Raw genomic sequence first — 15346 nt, 5'->3', positions numbered from 1 at the left:
TTTGAATACTGAAGGGCTATTAGTTTCTCTGAATTCTGCCATGTAAGCACTGTCCGTGGTCTGACAAGTATAACCTCTTAACAGTTTGATATTGAAATCAGGGGATTTAGCGTCTGGAATTAGCAATTTATATTCTGTGTTGCTGCTACAGTAGTTGCTGCATTTAAATTATTTATGCGAAGAAAGTACTGTTGTGTTCTTTCTTACAAATCACACCAACTGCATGCTCGACAAGGGTAGACTTTTCCCTCTGAAATTCTGCTCTGTTTTCAAGAGTATATCTTTACCTTGTCACTGGCCGCTTACTGTGATGAAGATGAATCGAGATTATGTAGCACTGAACCTTTCATTAACTCTAGAAAAAGTACCAGATTTCCTCAGCGATAGGAGAATCTTCCAGCAGTGGAGAATTCACCTTCAGTCAGTCACTAGTACTTCTTGTAGATCACAGCAGCAAAACCTTCAGGGAGTGAAACTAAGTTTAGAACACCAAATGTGCCTGGCAATACAAATCTGCTTTTATGATGCAGAGAAGTTCAGAACCCTTATAGATTCCCGTGAAAAAGAAAAAAAATAACACTGACAGATCTTTTAAAAACAAGTTGAATAGAAGTAATGCTTGTGGACGTAAGCAAATAACAAACAGATTCCAGTTTTCCAGAATGGTTACTTGGTTTGGTATGTAAAATTCCTCCCACAGTTTCATATATATCCACATAAAATTATATTTATTTCTAAAAGCCTTATATACAAATCTTCCTGGACAAATATCATCAACTGTGTATAAATAGGAACAGGATTTCTCCCATGAAAGTAGAGCTTCTTTATACATTTTCCCACACCATATGCTCTATGCTAATCAGTTAGCAATGATTTGCATTTTTTTTAGACTTTTTAAATGAAATTTAAGTAAAATTTTGACATTTGTGATTGATTTGATTTTTTTTAATAGTCTGACATAAAATTACCTTTTAAACTTCATTATTTTTAAATCAGCCCTCAGATTTGCACAGGATGAAGTCTTAAGAAAAGACAACTCATTAAGGCTTATTTTTCCTTTCTGAAAAGAGAATGGATGTGAAAATATAATGAAGCATCTCTGTCAATTGTGGAGCAGCAGTGCATACACACGAACAAACATGAACTTCCCTTTCTGCACAAAACACAGGACATTTGCATGTGCTATGGGAATTAATTCCTTGCTGTTCCTTCCCCTTTGGACAGTCTCTTTAGAAGTGTTTTCTCCCTCTTTATTTAGAAAAAGGTGCCATCTTCCTTAAAAAAAAAAAAAAAAAAAAAAAAAAGCTTAAGTTCTTGTTTTTCCTCTCTGGGGTCTGTTCTCAGGTAAGAGCATTATAGGAATGAAAATAGAAATGTTCCTGGCCAAGCCTAATTTGCCAAATCTCTCTGCTTTTGTCTAGTCCTCTCTACCTATGTCCCACTCCAAAGAGCATGCAAACCCTGCGTGAACTTAAATGAATATCTGCTCAGCTGTAACTGCTACCTGATGATCCACTGGTGGTTCTGATAGCACAGGTGTAGTTATACTCCTGAGTTTATTCCAGTCATGTAAATCTCTTTTCTCAGTAATTTGTTTCTCCATTTTACTTTCCTTATCTTGTCAAAGTTTTATCTATATGACTAGAAATAACAAGCAGTAACAGTCTCTGTTAGTAAGGCTTTATTAGCATCCTGTAGACAAATAAAATAAGATAAAATAAAATAAACCAGAAAATAAAAATTGAGTGCTCAGTGGCAAGGGCAGTCAAATTGATCACAGAAATCTAACAAGACAGTAATAACAAGGGCCTTCAGTGACCCACTTGTACCATGCACAAATGTACAGTGCTTGCAAAAAACAATTTGTTGACATTTTAAGTGTTTGCTTCTTGGAACAGATAGTTCCAGACAATGACAGTAGTGTTTATTCTTTATTAGTCTGAAGTAGCTCACCAGAAAGCTCATTCAAGTCACAGCAGTAACTGAAATTCAACATCTAAAAGGCAGGTGGTAACAGAAGCAGAAAATATGTTATAAAAGGAGATTTCAGGTAAAGTAGTAGTTTAGTTAAAACAAACAAACGAGTGTGTAAATAAATCAAGTAAAGTATTTAGAAGTTGCTAGGATGTTGTAAAAAAAAAAGTAACAACCATTTATGGGTACACATAGATAGCAAGAATCACTGCTTGCTGCAGCAGTCATGTCATGGTGGTGTTTTGTCCAAGCTGAGGAATGGGATTTACTGGCTTAGATGTAGTATGTCACCAGCACAACCAAACGTTTTCTAGAAATGGCCAGATATCCCTGCATGACACTGTGCTCTGCTGTGTTGTCTTATTAGTCTGCTCATGCTGAACTCAAGGGCATTTGTATAACACATATTTTAGCACTGTTTAGGAAATCCTTGAGAGGATATGCATACTACTGAACAGAAAAGATGTGAAGGAGAAATTAAAAGTTAAGATTTATTTACCTTCAAAAATAAGTAAATAAGTCAGGATGTGACAAAGTGCACAGGTGTTCAGTTTTGCTTCCATTTGAAGACAACAGCTAAGTATCAATGATCAGGCTGAGATCTAATGAGGAGAATGGATCCTGAGACTGAGAAAGTTTCAAATGTATTATTTTGCAGTTCTAGTTATCAGAACCATATATATTTTATAGCAATTTCTATGTTCCTATACCAATATTCTCTCTAATTAGGGAAACCTCTAGGTGGCATAAAAATGGTATTACTGGATGTAGGCCACTTACTGCTGGCACTTTGGTGTAGAGGTTTTGCCAGGGCAGAAGGGAAAAGAGTCTGTTCCGGGCTCTTGAGCCAGCAGAATGTTCCAGAGGGACTATTCTGGCTGGTGCAATGAGGGCTAGACCTAATCAGATGCAACTTCAGGGGAAAACAACATCCTGAAATAGTCAAGAGGCAAGACTTTTTTTTTTTTTTTTGTCCTTTCTTTACTGGAATTTTGGAGAGACGGCCAAGAAAAATGGAAATATTGCCAAGATGTGACAGAGCCAAAGAGGAAGCTAAAGTTTAGGCAGATCTCTTGTGAGACTTTTATATTACCAGCCTTAGGGGAAAGCCTGGTCAGTGGAAACCAGTAGGAGAGCTGTCATTGATTTCCTCAGGGCAAGGCTACATACGTTGTCCTGCTCTAAACAAGTTTTATAAATATGCATGCCAAACTGTGTCCTTGGGCACAGGGACAAAACCTACTTTTAGTATGACTTGAATTCACATCTTCAGAGGTGAAAGGTTAGACAACTAATAGCTGGTGCCAAAGAGTACCTTTAACCCCCCCAGTTCCCCAAGGAAACAAGATTTAATTATATAAGCAGTGCCAGCATTCACATGTTTTAATATTATTTACCATTGATGTAATAATACAATTTCAAGACAAGAATGAGCATCACCTCCACCTTCTCTGTGAAATGAACAACAAGGAATTAATTCCCACAGCACATGCAAATGTCCTGTGTTTTATGCAGAAAGGGAAGTTCATGTTTGTATGTACTGCTGCTCCACAATTGACAGAGATGCTTCATTATATTTTCACATCCATTCTTTTTTTTTCAGAAAGGAGAAATAAGCTTTAATGAGTTGTCTTTTCTTAAGACCAGATTTTCGACTCCTCATTCACCCATCAAATCACTTAATGATATGAGCAATCTCAGTGAATGCAAAAGGATTTTATTATGCAAATTACGCTTGTTATTCACTGTTTTAAAGAATTTGAGTTTTAGCTGCTGGAGTTCTTCACAGTGCCAACAAAACTGTTGTAGTGTCAACTGTGACAGTGGTGTTGATCTTGCTCATGTACACTGAAAAATTGTCATCTGAAGAAAGACGACACCCACATCTACATTTAATTGTAACTAAAAACAGAAAAGCAATTTTAGTACCAATGTACAACGCAAAGAAATTTGCAGTAATTTTCTGAATTTTGGATTATGGATTTGTTCAGTTACAGAAAGAAAATGGGTATTATATTGTTAATCCTAGTGAGAGGTTAGTATGTAATAATGTTTTCTTCTAATAATGTTACTTCTTTAGAGTAAATCTCTTAGTTTATTCTAATATTAATTCACCTCAATTAACTTCCACTTATCTATTTATTTTATTTAATATTTTTTATTTATTTAATATGCTACTGCACCTCAGTATATGGAAAATATTTAGAATGCAATTTTTATTCATTTATGAATAATCTTTGTAGATAAGGTTAACAAAGAGGAGATATGAAATGTCATATTAAGGAGAAGAGAACAGCTGAGAAGCTGTCTACCACACAGCATGATTATGGCTTAATACAGTTTTTAAAGTAGCTACATAAGTTAACAGCCTTTATTAGTTTATTGTCTCAGAAATATGTACAGCTGGGATTACCTATTCAAATCAGAAACTTTATGCTTTACCGAATTTTCAGCTTATAAGCAACAATTATATAAAATAGAAAACCCTTTTTAGTTATAAATACCTAATAAATAAATTTTTTAGGATTTATTTAAATATAGCCATATGACAATTTTCTTCGGATAGCAAATTTTTTTGTTTCAACCAGATGTTTTGTTGCTCGTTTCAGCACTTTGGAAGAATATACCCCTGTAAGGTACAGAAATGGGGTATCTGATCACAAGTGTGTGTGCAAGACTGGATGTCTAATTCAAGTCATGTCGATGACTGTTTTCCCTTTGTGTTTTGCTTCAAATTTACTATCTGTGCAATGGTGATAATACTTTCTGCATCTTATGGGAACTGTGGAAGTTCATGAGAGCTTGTCTACAGAAGAAATTAGCTGTTCCTGAATAATTCCAGATGAGAACACATTTGCAAAGTTAATTGTCTTGAAAGTGAAATGCATTTCAAAGCAGAGTAGCTTTTTTTTTTTTTTTTTGAGTTGGAGTAGACCTTAAATATCCTCTAATTCCACCTCCCCTGCCATAGGTAGGGCTCAAAACCTCATCCAATCTCGTCTTAAACACTTCCAGGGATGGGGCGTCCACAACTTCTCTTGGCAACCCGTTCCAGTGCTACACTACCCTCAGAGTAAAGAATCTCTTCCAAATATCTATTCTAAATTTGCCCTCTTTTAGTTTGAAACCATTGCTCCTTGTCCTATCACTACACTCCCTGACAGTGTCCCTCTCCAGCTTTCTTGTAGGCCCTGTTTAGGTACTGGAAGGCCAATAAAGGTCTCCCTGGAGCCATTTCTTCTCCAGGCTGAACAATCCCAGCTCCCTCAGCCTGTCTTTATGAGAGAGGTGTTACAGCCCTTTGAACATGCTCATAGTCCTCCTCTGAACTTGTTATAATAGGTCTGTGTCCTTTATACTGGAGACCAAAGAGATGAATGCAGTACTCCAGGTGGGGTCACATGAGAGCAGAGTAGAGGGGGACAATCACCTTCCCTGACCTGCAAGCCACACTTTTTTTGATGCAGCCCAGGATATGGTTGGCTTTCTGGGCTGCAAGTGTATGTTGCTGGCTCATGTTGAGCTTTACATCATCCAATACCCCCAGGTCCTTCTCATCAGGGCTGCTCTCAATCCATTCTCCACCCACCCTGTATTTGTTCTTGGGATTACCCCAGCTCAGGTTCAGGACCTTGCACTTTGCCATGTTGAACTTCATGAGGTTTGTATGTGCTCACCTCTTGAGCTTGTCAAGGATGTCTTTCCTTCCCTTCAGCATGTTAGCCATACCACACAGCTTGGTGTCGTTAACAAACTTGCTGAGGGTGTTCTCGATCCCACTGTCCATGTCACCGACAAAGGCGTTAAAGAGTGCCAGTCCCTATACTGACCCCTGAGGACTCCACTTCTTATTGATCTCCACTTGGACACTGAGCCGTTGACTGCAACACTTTGAGTGCAACCACATCCAGACAATTCCTTACCCACTGAGTGGTCCATCCATCAAATCCACGTCTCTCCAGTTTAGAGACAAAGATAGCATGCAGAGTAGTGTCACATGCTTTACACAAGTCCAGGTAGATGGTGTCAGTTACTCTTCCCCTATCCACCACTGATGTAACCTCAACATAGGTCACCAGATTTGTCAGGCATGATCTTCCCTTAGTGAAGCCATGTTGGCTATCCTCAATCATCTCCTTATTTTCCATGTGCCGTGGCATAGTTTCCAGGAGGATCTGCTCTATCATTTTGACAAGCACAGAGGTGAGACTGACTGGCTTGTAGTTCCCCAGGTCTTCCTTTTTAAAAATTAATATGTTTCCCCTCTTCCAGTCAGTAGCAACTTCACTAGACTGCCATGACATCTCAAATAAGATGGACAGTGGCTTAGCAACTATGTCAGCCAGTTCCCTCTGGACCCTCATATGCATCTTATCAGGTCCCATGGACTTGCGCAACTTCAGGTTCCTTAGGTGGTCTCAAACCTTATCTTCTCCTACAGTGGGTGGTTCATCATTCTCCTAGTCCCTGCCTTTCTCTTCTGGGACTTGGGCTATGTGGCTTAAGCTCTTGCAGGTGAAGACTGAGGCAAAATAGTCATTAACTACCTCAGCCTTCTCCATATCCTGGGTAACCAGGTCTCCCGTTTCCTTCTGGAGACGGCCCACAATTTCCCTAGTCTTTCTTTTATCACTGACGTACCTATAGATGCCTTTTGTATTGCCTTTGATGCCCCTGGCCAAATTTAATTCTAATAGAGCTCTCACTTTCCTAACCTGACCCCTGGCTGCTCTGACAGTTTCTCTGTATTCCTCCAAGGCTATCTGTCCTTGCTTCCACCTTCTGTAGGCCTCCTTTTTCTGTTTGAGTTTGGCCAGGAACTCCTTGTTCATCCATGCAGGCCTCCTGGTGTTTTTGCCCAACTTCCTCTTTGTTGGGATGCATTGCTCCTGAGCTTCAAGGAGGTGATCCTTGAATATTAGCCAGCTTTCTTGGGCCCCTCTTCCCTCCAGGGCTTTGTCTTGTGGTACTCTACAAAGCAGATCCCTGAAGATGCCAAAGCATGCTCTCCCAAAGTCCAGAGTAGAGAGCTCACTCTTCTCCTTTGTTTCCCTCAGGATCCTAAACTCCAGCACTTCATGGTCACTGCAGCCAAGGCTGCCCTTGAGCTTCACATTCCCCACCAGCCCCTACTTGTTGGTGAGAATGAAATCCAGCATAGCACCTCTCCTCACTGGCTCCTCTAGCACTTGGAGAAGGAAGTATATCAATGTATTCCAGGAACCTCCTGGATTGCCTATGCCCTGCTGTACTGGCCCTCCAACAGATATCGATGTAGTTGAAGTCCAACATGAGGACCAGGGCTTGTGAATGTGAGGCTGCTTCTATCTGTCTACAGGGGGCTTCATCTGTTTGGTCTCCCTGATTGTGTGGCCTTTAGCAAACCCCCACTTTAACATTCTCTGTTCTGGACTTCCCTTTAATCCTGACCTGTAAAATCTCTGTCAGCTCCTCATTCATCCCCAGACAGAGCTCCATGCAGTCCAGCTGCTCATTGACATAGAAAGTGATGTCCCTTCCTTGTCTCCCTTGCACATCCTTCCTAAAAAGCCTGTATCCTTCTATCCTAAACCCCAGTCATGGGAGCCATCCCACCACATCTCTTTAAAGCCAGTGAGGTCATAGCCCTGCAAGTGTGTGTATATATCTAACTCCTCATTTATTTACCATGCTACGTGTGTTAACATAGAGACATTTTAGTTGGGTCCCTGATGAAGCTGACATACTGGCTGGAGTGGCTGGAATTCCTTTGTGCTCCTCTTCAGGTACTCTCCTGCTGAACTGTGACCCTTCTTCAGGCTCTGGGCATCTTTTGCTGACACCAGCATCAAACTGGGAGGAGCAGGATGAATTGAAGTTTCCCTCCCCCAGCAACTCTAGTTTAAATCCCTCTCCACCAATTTGGCAAGACTATGCCTGAAATGCTCTTCCCCTTCTCTGACAGGTGGACTCCATCAGCCCCCAGCAGATCAAGTTTCTCAAAGTGCGTCCTATGGTCTAAGTAGCCAACCCCCTATCTGTGGCACCAGTCCTGTAACCATCTGTTAATTTGCCAGATTCATCTGGCCCTTTCAATCCCCTTCCCTTTGACCAGGAGGACTGATGAAAAAAATACCTTTTAAAAAACACCCTTCCTTAATCCAAATAAATTTTTAACTGGGGGCCAGCAAATTCTTTCATCAAGGTTATTTTGAAAAGTTGAAGATAAAATTCAGGAGTTCACAGAAGCACATCATAAAAACACCACATATGAAATCATTGAAGAATGCTCAGCTGATGCCTATAGGATCTTCTAAAACATGTATATGAGTATAGTCTTAAGTAATGGGCTTCTGATGAAGAAAGACGTATATTTGGTAGGTGTTATTCAGTTTCTAACAACAAATCTTTATGACAACTTTAAAAGAAATCTTGTCACTTTAACAAATACTTTAGAGCGCACCAAGCACGGCATTGCTAGCCAGTCGAGGGAAAGGATCGTCTTGCTCTACTCTGCACTGGCACATCTTCACCTCAGGCACTATGTGCAGTTTTGGGTGCCACAATATAAGAAGGACTATCAGAGAGTGTCCAAAGAAGGGCTACAAAGATGGTGAAGGGTCTATAGGGGAAGATGTATGAGGAGCGGCTTAGGTCACTTGGTTTGTTTATCCCGGAGCAGAGTAGACTGAGGGGAGGCCACATGACGGCCTGCAGCTCCCTCACAAGGGGAGCGGAGGGGCAGGTGCTGAGCTCTGCTCTCTGGGGACAGCGACAGGACCCGAGGGAACAGCACGGAGCTGGGACAGGGGAGGGTCAGGCTGGGGTGTTAGGAAAAGGTTCTTCACCAAGAGGGTGGTCGGGCACTGGAACAAGCTCCCTGGGGTGGTGATCATGGCAGGGAGCCTGTCAGAGTTCAAGAAGTGTTTGGACAATGCTCTCAGACATAGGGTCTGATTTTTGGGTGGTGCTGTGTGGAGCCAGGAGTTGGACTCCTTGTAGGTCCCTTCCAAATCAGGATATTCTTTGATTCTATGATTATTTTAGCAATTTTAAAAAAGAAAAATCTCTAGTAAAGTGTGGTTTTGATGGAGTTTTTGACAGGAAAACAACTTCTTGTCAGGTCTGTGGAGACAGTCTGGGGAAGAACTTAAATGTTGCCAGCATAAATGATGTCGTAGGTAGTTTATTTGTATTGAAATTTTGTTAAAGCTTCAAAAAGCAAAGCTCTTTTCCCCGGTTTCTGTTGAGGTCTCTGTTAACTCAGGTTACTACCACCTCAGCAGTACTCCATGTGATACTGCCTGGCCTGAGTGAGAAGGTTACATAGTCCTGGGCTGATAATGGGTTACTAGAAAAGGATTTATTAAATCCATGGGACCTAAATTTGTGGCTGAATAAAAATATTTTGTGTACCCTCTGCTGTCCACTTAGAAGATTGACATAATGATATGCAGTAACACATCACTGCATGTGCAACATATCTGGACTCTTTAACAGTCTTTTCTTTCCAGATTTCTCTTCTTGCTGAGACAATGTAGATTAGAGGGTTGAGCATGCTTTTCTGCATGGATGTTTCTGGGGATTTGACTGGTACGGATTTAAGTGGTTATTCTGAAGTAGTGGTTATTCTGAAATTAAAGCCTCTATTCAGTTTAATTAATCTTATTGAGATATGCAAGAAAATGAAATCTTAATCCAGAATACTTGCATGCAGGGATCTGCTTAGATTGTACCTGAGCATGAGGTAGCAGACGGAAGGTCAGCAATTTCTGATAGCTAGTGGTGGCTTTCCTGCAAGGAAATCACTACCAGTTCAAGGCTCTTGACTTCCCCATTTATCTTCACTGGCATAAAATTTTATTTCATACTGTTCCATTGTAGATACCTATCCAAAGCTACTTGGCACACAGTGGTAAACTGATGTAGAAATCACCCTGGTACCTCCTGGTACCCAGGCAGTGCCATGTGCCATACACCTGAGACTGTGGTCTCTAGGCTGTCAAGCTGGCAGATGTGCCTGGAGTGTACTGGTGCAGCTCTCCAGCCCTGTGGTGTGGTGTCTTGATGTGAAAACTAGAGTTCTCCTCCAGCTACATCTGCAGATCTATTTGAAAATCAGTAGTATTTGTGACCTGCAGTCACTCAGGGTTTTGTGAAAACCTATGAATTTCTCTCTGATCCTGTGTGTGAGATAGTAGGAGCTGGGTCAGATCTCATTATTGCCTGCCCCTGCCCACCAGGTCACTGGGAAAAGGCTGAAGGAGTCTGTGTGTTGGATAGCATGCCAAGATGGTCCCTGGAGCGCCTGGCACAGTGAGGATCACAGCTTTTCATGGCTGTGTGGTGCATGACCTCTCTTTCCGTGCTGGAGTCCACAGGTCATATGCAAGTAATTGGCAGTTTTTTAACACAGCTAAAGAAAGAGCAAAGAGCTTTGCTGCTCTTTGTGAGTTGTTGAAACTGCAGCAGGGAGCCTGAGACACAGACAAAATTAATAGGTCTAACACAAGGCGAGTAACTTCTTACATCAGTGATTGCCTGGAGCTTCTTTGTCATGTTACTGGAAGGGGAGAGAAACCTTTGCACCTTCAGCTTGTGCACCTTGCATCCTAGTATCTAATTTCTTCCCTAGTGACCAAGTAGACAAAACACGACTATTATTCTTCTTTCCTAGTGTGCTCTTTATAGTCCCTTCCCTTTTACAGGTTATTGGATTTTTATATTTTGATTTTTTATTTGCCTGGGAGAAATAAGGCTGGCAACTTTAATTCTAGGTGAATAGTTGGGTGAGAATAGGGATTTAGTCAACATTAATATCTGTAGGTACAGGAAGCTTTAGATAATTTTGAACCAATGGAAGAATTGGTGGGTGACAGATGAGCTAGGATTTCAGAGCAACTTTGATTAGGGATTTCAGTGGAGTGACCAACCAAATTTGAAGAAAATTTGTAGCAGTGAAACCAATAAGGAATTACATCTGACAGTCTGAACATATTCTTCAGAACAGATGGCTTAGTATTATACTTAATTTTAGGTGGCTTATGTAAGTCTGTTAATAAACCTAGCTTTGGACTAAGATATTTCAAGAAGAAATGGGAAAGAAGATAAGGATTATTTGGTGGGTTGCTGATAGAGAAAAGTGAGAAGGATGAGGCGTGGAGTTAGTGACAGGATACTTGTTTGGAGAAGATCTGTGTTATGGGAGGGGTACAGTGGTATAGTGCTTGAAAACACAGAAATATCAGAGGAGATTTTCTAAAGAGTTATTCTGAACCACTCAGGGGTAAGGTATCATCTATGGGGAGGTAAGAGAGGGCCTTTGGTCACTAATAGGAACTTAGAAACCAGAAACAGTGGATGGGGGAGGGGGCTCATAGGAAAAAATGGGGGATAGGATATAAAGGAGAATCCCCAAGTTTGTGTGAAAGGAGATAGGCCACAGACCTTCAGGTTCCCTCTCTCATTCCTTAACAGCCTTTTGTTTAGACTACTGCTAGGAAAAAAAAAAAAAAAAAAAAAAAAGGGTAGCAAGAAGATCATAACTTGGAATGAAAGTTTGAGTGTGGGGACATTGAGAAAGTTTGGGATCAAGAACGCCTGCAGGAGGGTTTTGCAATCTGGAGGTCTTCTTTTTTGCCCTTCCCTGACCAGGAATACATAAAAAAATTAGTTTGGGCCTGTTGCCCTTTCCCTATTCCTTCTTCCACTTTCTGAAACATGAAAGCCTCAAACTGTTTTGCAGAAAACTTGCTCCCATGACAGGCTCTAAATTATCGCTTGAAAAGAAGTCAGATGAAATACAAACCAAGTATCTTCCAACATCCTTCTATATCTCTAGGTCAGAGTCTTCAAGCTTGACAATTCTACTTTGATCTGTAATTTGTATGTTTTAAATTTCATGTCTATTGGACTCCAAAGGCTCAGAGGTCAAACTGGGCTCACTGGACCTCCTGCTCCTGAATTTGCATCCTGAAATACTGTCTCAGAAGAAGTCACTGCATTTGGTAGTGCTGGTTTAAGATTACATATTCAGCAGTTCAGCAAGTGGTCTGTGCTGTAAATGTGTTCCACAACCTTTGTCCTATACTCTACAGAAATGAAATGAGATGAGCAAGCATTAAGTATACAGCCTTTCATTCCTAATATTTTTATTGGGCTTCATTCACCTTGACATTTTAAATACCAACACAGAGACTGCAGAAGTGAGTGTCCCTGTTCCACAAACCACCCACTTGCCCATATCATCTCCACTACTAAAATATTAAAAGAATCCCAGAATCCCAGTCAGGGGCCCTGACTGTGGAAACACTGAAGTTGCACAAAACGAGTGATTACTTGATAGCGTCAACTGAGTTGGGACCTGCAAAAACACATCGTGAAAGATAAAGTGCAGTCTTGTCTTTTACCACAGGACCTTTGATAGTTCTTCCTATTGTGCAGAAGAGTCTTTTTCTAAGATACTTAGTACTTCAGTAAAATGTTTGGACTATAAAATTCCAGAAACTGAGGTGTAAAATGAAATTTGTTTACACAGAAACCTGATTACTATTCTTTGGACACCTTCCATCCCACTGGATCTTATTGCAGAGCTGGTGGCAGGATGTGTTTCTGTGATCAGGAAGGTCTAAAATGATATATATATCGCTTTAAAAAGAATAACTTGTTTTGGAAACTATTATGTTTTGAATGAACTGAATCATCAGTAGATGAAAAAGGTAATTTATTGGTTAGGTGAGCAAGAAGATAGTGTTTCTTCTCTGAATGTAGGGGTGTGTATTAGATATTTTTCATTTCATATTGGTTTGTAAAATGACGTCGTGTGTGTGTGTGTTGGGACAGAAACCATAAATACTCCTTCAACAAAAGTCTTCTGTTTTGTATTGGGGCATTTCTAAAAAGGACATCACAGAATAGATCCCTTGAGAATCAGTTGCACAAAACATGCTTAGTTAGCTCAAACAGATATTTCTAGATTCTAAAGCAAGTGATAGAGCTGTTTTAATGGATGATATTCTTCAATCTGAGTCAATATTAATTAAATTAATGTTCTTGCATAATGAAGTAGGAGCTGATTTTTTTTTTTTTCCAGAAAAATGTAGTCATGATATCCATTAGCTATGGTGATTAAAAATAGCTTCCTGATGATATTTGCAAAAGGAGGGAGGGTAGCTTCATTGTTCTATTCAAATTTCAACACAGCTAATTACATCCTGCTTATCCAAATTGTGATATCTGTACTTTCACATGAATATGATATATATAGAATGACTGTTAGCAACTGGTATGTTCCATCTTCTGTATTTTCAGGTGTTGCTAAGTTGATGTCTAAATGATGAAGTGTGTTGGGCCAGAACACTCCTTTCTATATTCAGGAAATGGCAGCTGGGTTCACCCCTGCAGAGAGTATTTCTATGGCTGACATGTGACTATACAAAGAACGGAGCAAGGTGAGTGTTACTTCTCTGTTGCATACATTAAGTCATGACAGTTATGAAAGATAACTGGTAGCAGAATTAGGAACAGAATTTGAGTATTTAGTGTGGCTGCTCAAACCCATATCTTGGCTGATTTTACAACAAACATTGTGAAGCACAATAAAGGAGTCTGTTTCTGTCGTTACTAGGAACTGGAATTATGGCACAGAATTTCTTTCAGTCATTTTATAAAAACTGAAGTAAACAAAACAAAAAACCACTCTCAACCTAGAAATTTTTTAGTTAAAAATATTCAAAGAATATCCTTTGATAGACAGATATGGAAACTGTCAAATATGAAGGTTAAAAAGTATCAAAAGTAAAATTATACCTGAAACCTTAATTCCTTCCTCTAAATAACTGCTTTTTTGCTCTTTGGTATATTAGTCATGGAGAGTGGGAAGCAAATAAAGCAGAAAAAATCAGGAAGATAAGAAAGTTTCTGTCAAGATTAAGGCTATTGGACATTGGAAAGTTTGTTTATATTTTCCATTGTACAGTAATACACATACCCACCAGTAAAAGTGGTGTGTGTTTTCTCATCACACAATCTCTTTTCAGGCAAGCAGTCATGCCTTTTCAACCAGGTATATTGGACAGGATTTTCTAGTAATTGCCCTCCATATGTGTAGGCTGGGACTCATAACTTTCACTTCTTACATTTCTAAAGCATAATTTTACTGCTTTAATGTTTAACTTTAATATAACTTCATATATACACTTGTAATGAAAAGTTTTAAAAATTTCCTATGTAAATCAAAATATCTTCATGCTGACTACAACTACTATATCAGTACGAGAAAAATATTGGATTACTGGATTCATACTCCATTACATATCACCTCTGTAATTGTGTTTCATAGTGAGAAACTTTGAACAGATAGCTTCAACTAGCTAGACTGCTTCTATGTAGTTGTATCAGTGTACCATTCCAAATAAATAAATAAATAAATAGAATTTAAAGCTCTGATTAGGACAATTTTGAAAAAAAATCAGTATTCAGGATATTTTGCACAGACCTTTCCACAGTTGTTTTTGTACCCTTGAGGGAACACCAAAGCAAAACTGCAGAATATTTTAGGGAATAAATTTCAGATGCATAACAACACCCAGAGGAAATATCTAGCTGTTTGCATCTTTGAAAAACAAAACCAAAAAAACATCAAAAACACTTTCTGATGTTCATTCTCAGTGCATGAAGATGATTTTCCAATAATTAAACATAAACAAACCCAAGAATTATAGTCATATTTAGAAAATGTGAATAGGCTAATTTAAATCCCTAAAGAGCTCCAGAAACTTTTAAAGCCCTAAGTAATCATAAACAGAAATGAGGCTGATGTGGCATCCAGGCATTGTTTTCTGAAAGGATTAATTAAAAGCAATTTGCATTTCCTGGAAAACACAGCCTTGTTATTATCAAGCATAACATTAGCACTATTTGGTCAACAGGATTAAAATGAAAACAGATCGGGTGTAACACCTTGCAATATCATTTTTTTTTCAAGATATGTGTTAACTTTATTTTAAAAGAAAAACACATTGTATAGTTGCTACATAATTTTATCACGTTTTATGTTCTTATGTATTGAATCTTGTATTGCCTTTGGATACCTTTTAAAAATCACTAAACCTGACAATTTATGAAAGAACCATACATGGACACACATACAGCCACTCTTGACACAACAATTTCTTAAGCCAAATTCTGTTTCCCTGATTTTTTTGACACCTGGCTATCAACTTCTTCCTTTTACAAGCTCTGGCATTTCTATCTGTTATGTGCCATGAGGAAAAACAACAAATGACAAAACAGTTTCCTCCTATGCATCTCACTTCCTAACTTTTGTGAAGCACTTTTAAACAAGAGAAATTCCAGCTCAAGGTTTCTGATATTTCTTCTGAGTCATATCCAA

General features: G+C 39.3%; 1 protein-coding gene across 2 annotated transcripts in view; it reads left to right on the top strand.

The window, feature by feature from the left end:
• The window catches only part of TMTC2 (transmembrane O-mannosyltransferase targeting cadherins 2), a 369395-nt gene that overhangs the window by 296509 nt on the left and 57540 nt on the right, over nt 1-15346 (top strand). For both annotated transcript variants that reach the window (XR_010830965.1, XR_010830962.1), the window contains exon 14: nt 13264-13403. The gene's annotated coding sequence lies outside the window, so the exon portion shown is untranslated. The remainder of the gene's footprint in view (nt 1-13263; nt 13404-15346) is intronic.

Source organism: Anser cygnoides, chromosome 1 (assembly GCF_040182565.1).
Source record: "Anser cygnoides isolate HZ-2024a breed goose chromosome 1, Taihu_goose_T2T_genome, whole genome shotgun sequence".
NCBI classification, from domain to species: domain Eukaryota; kingdom Metazoa; phylum Chordata; class Aves; order Anseriformes; family Anatidae; genus Anser; species Anser cygnoides.
The sequence above is the reverse complement of the archived record's forward strand: the minus strand, read 5'-3'. Positions and strand labels throughout refer to the sequence as shown.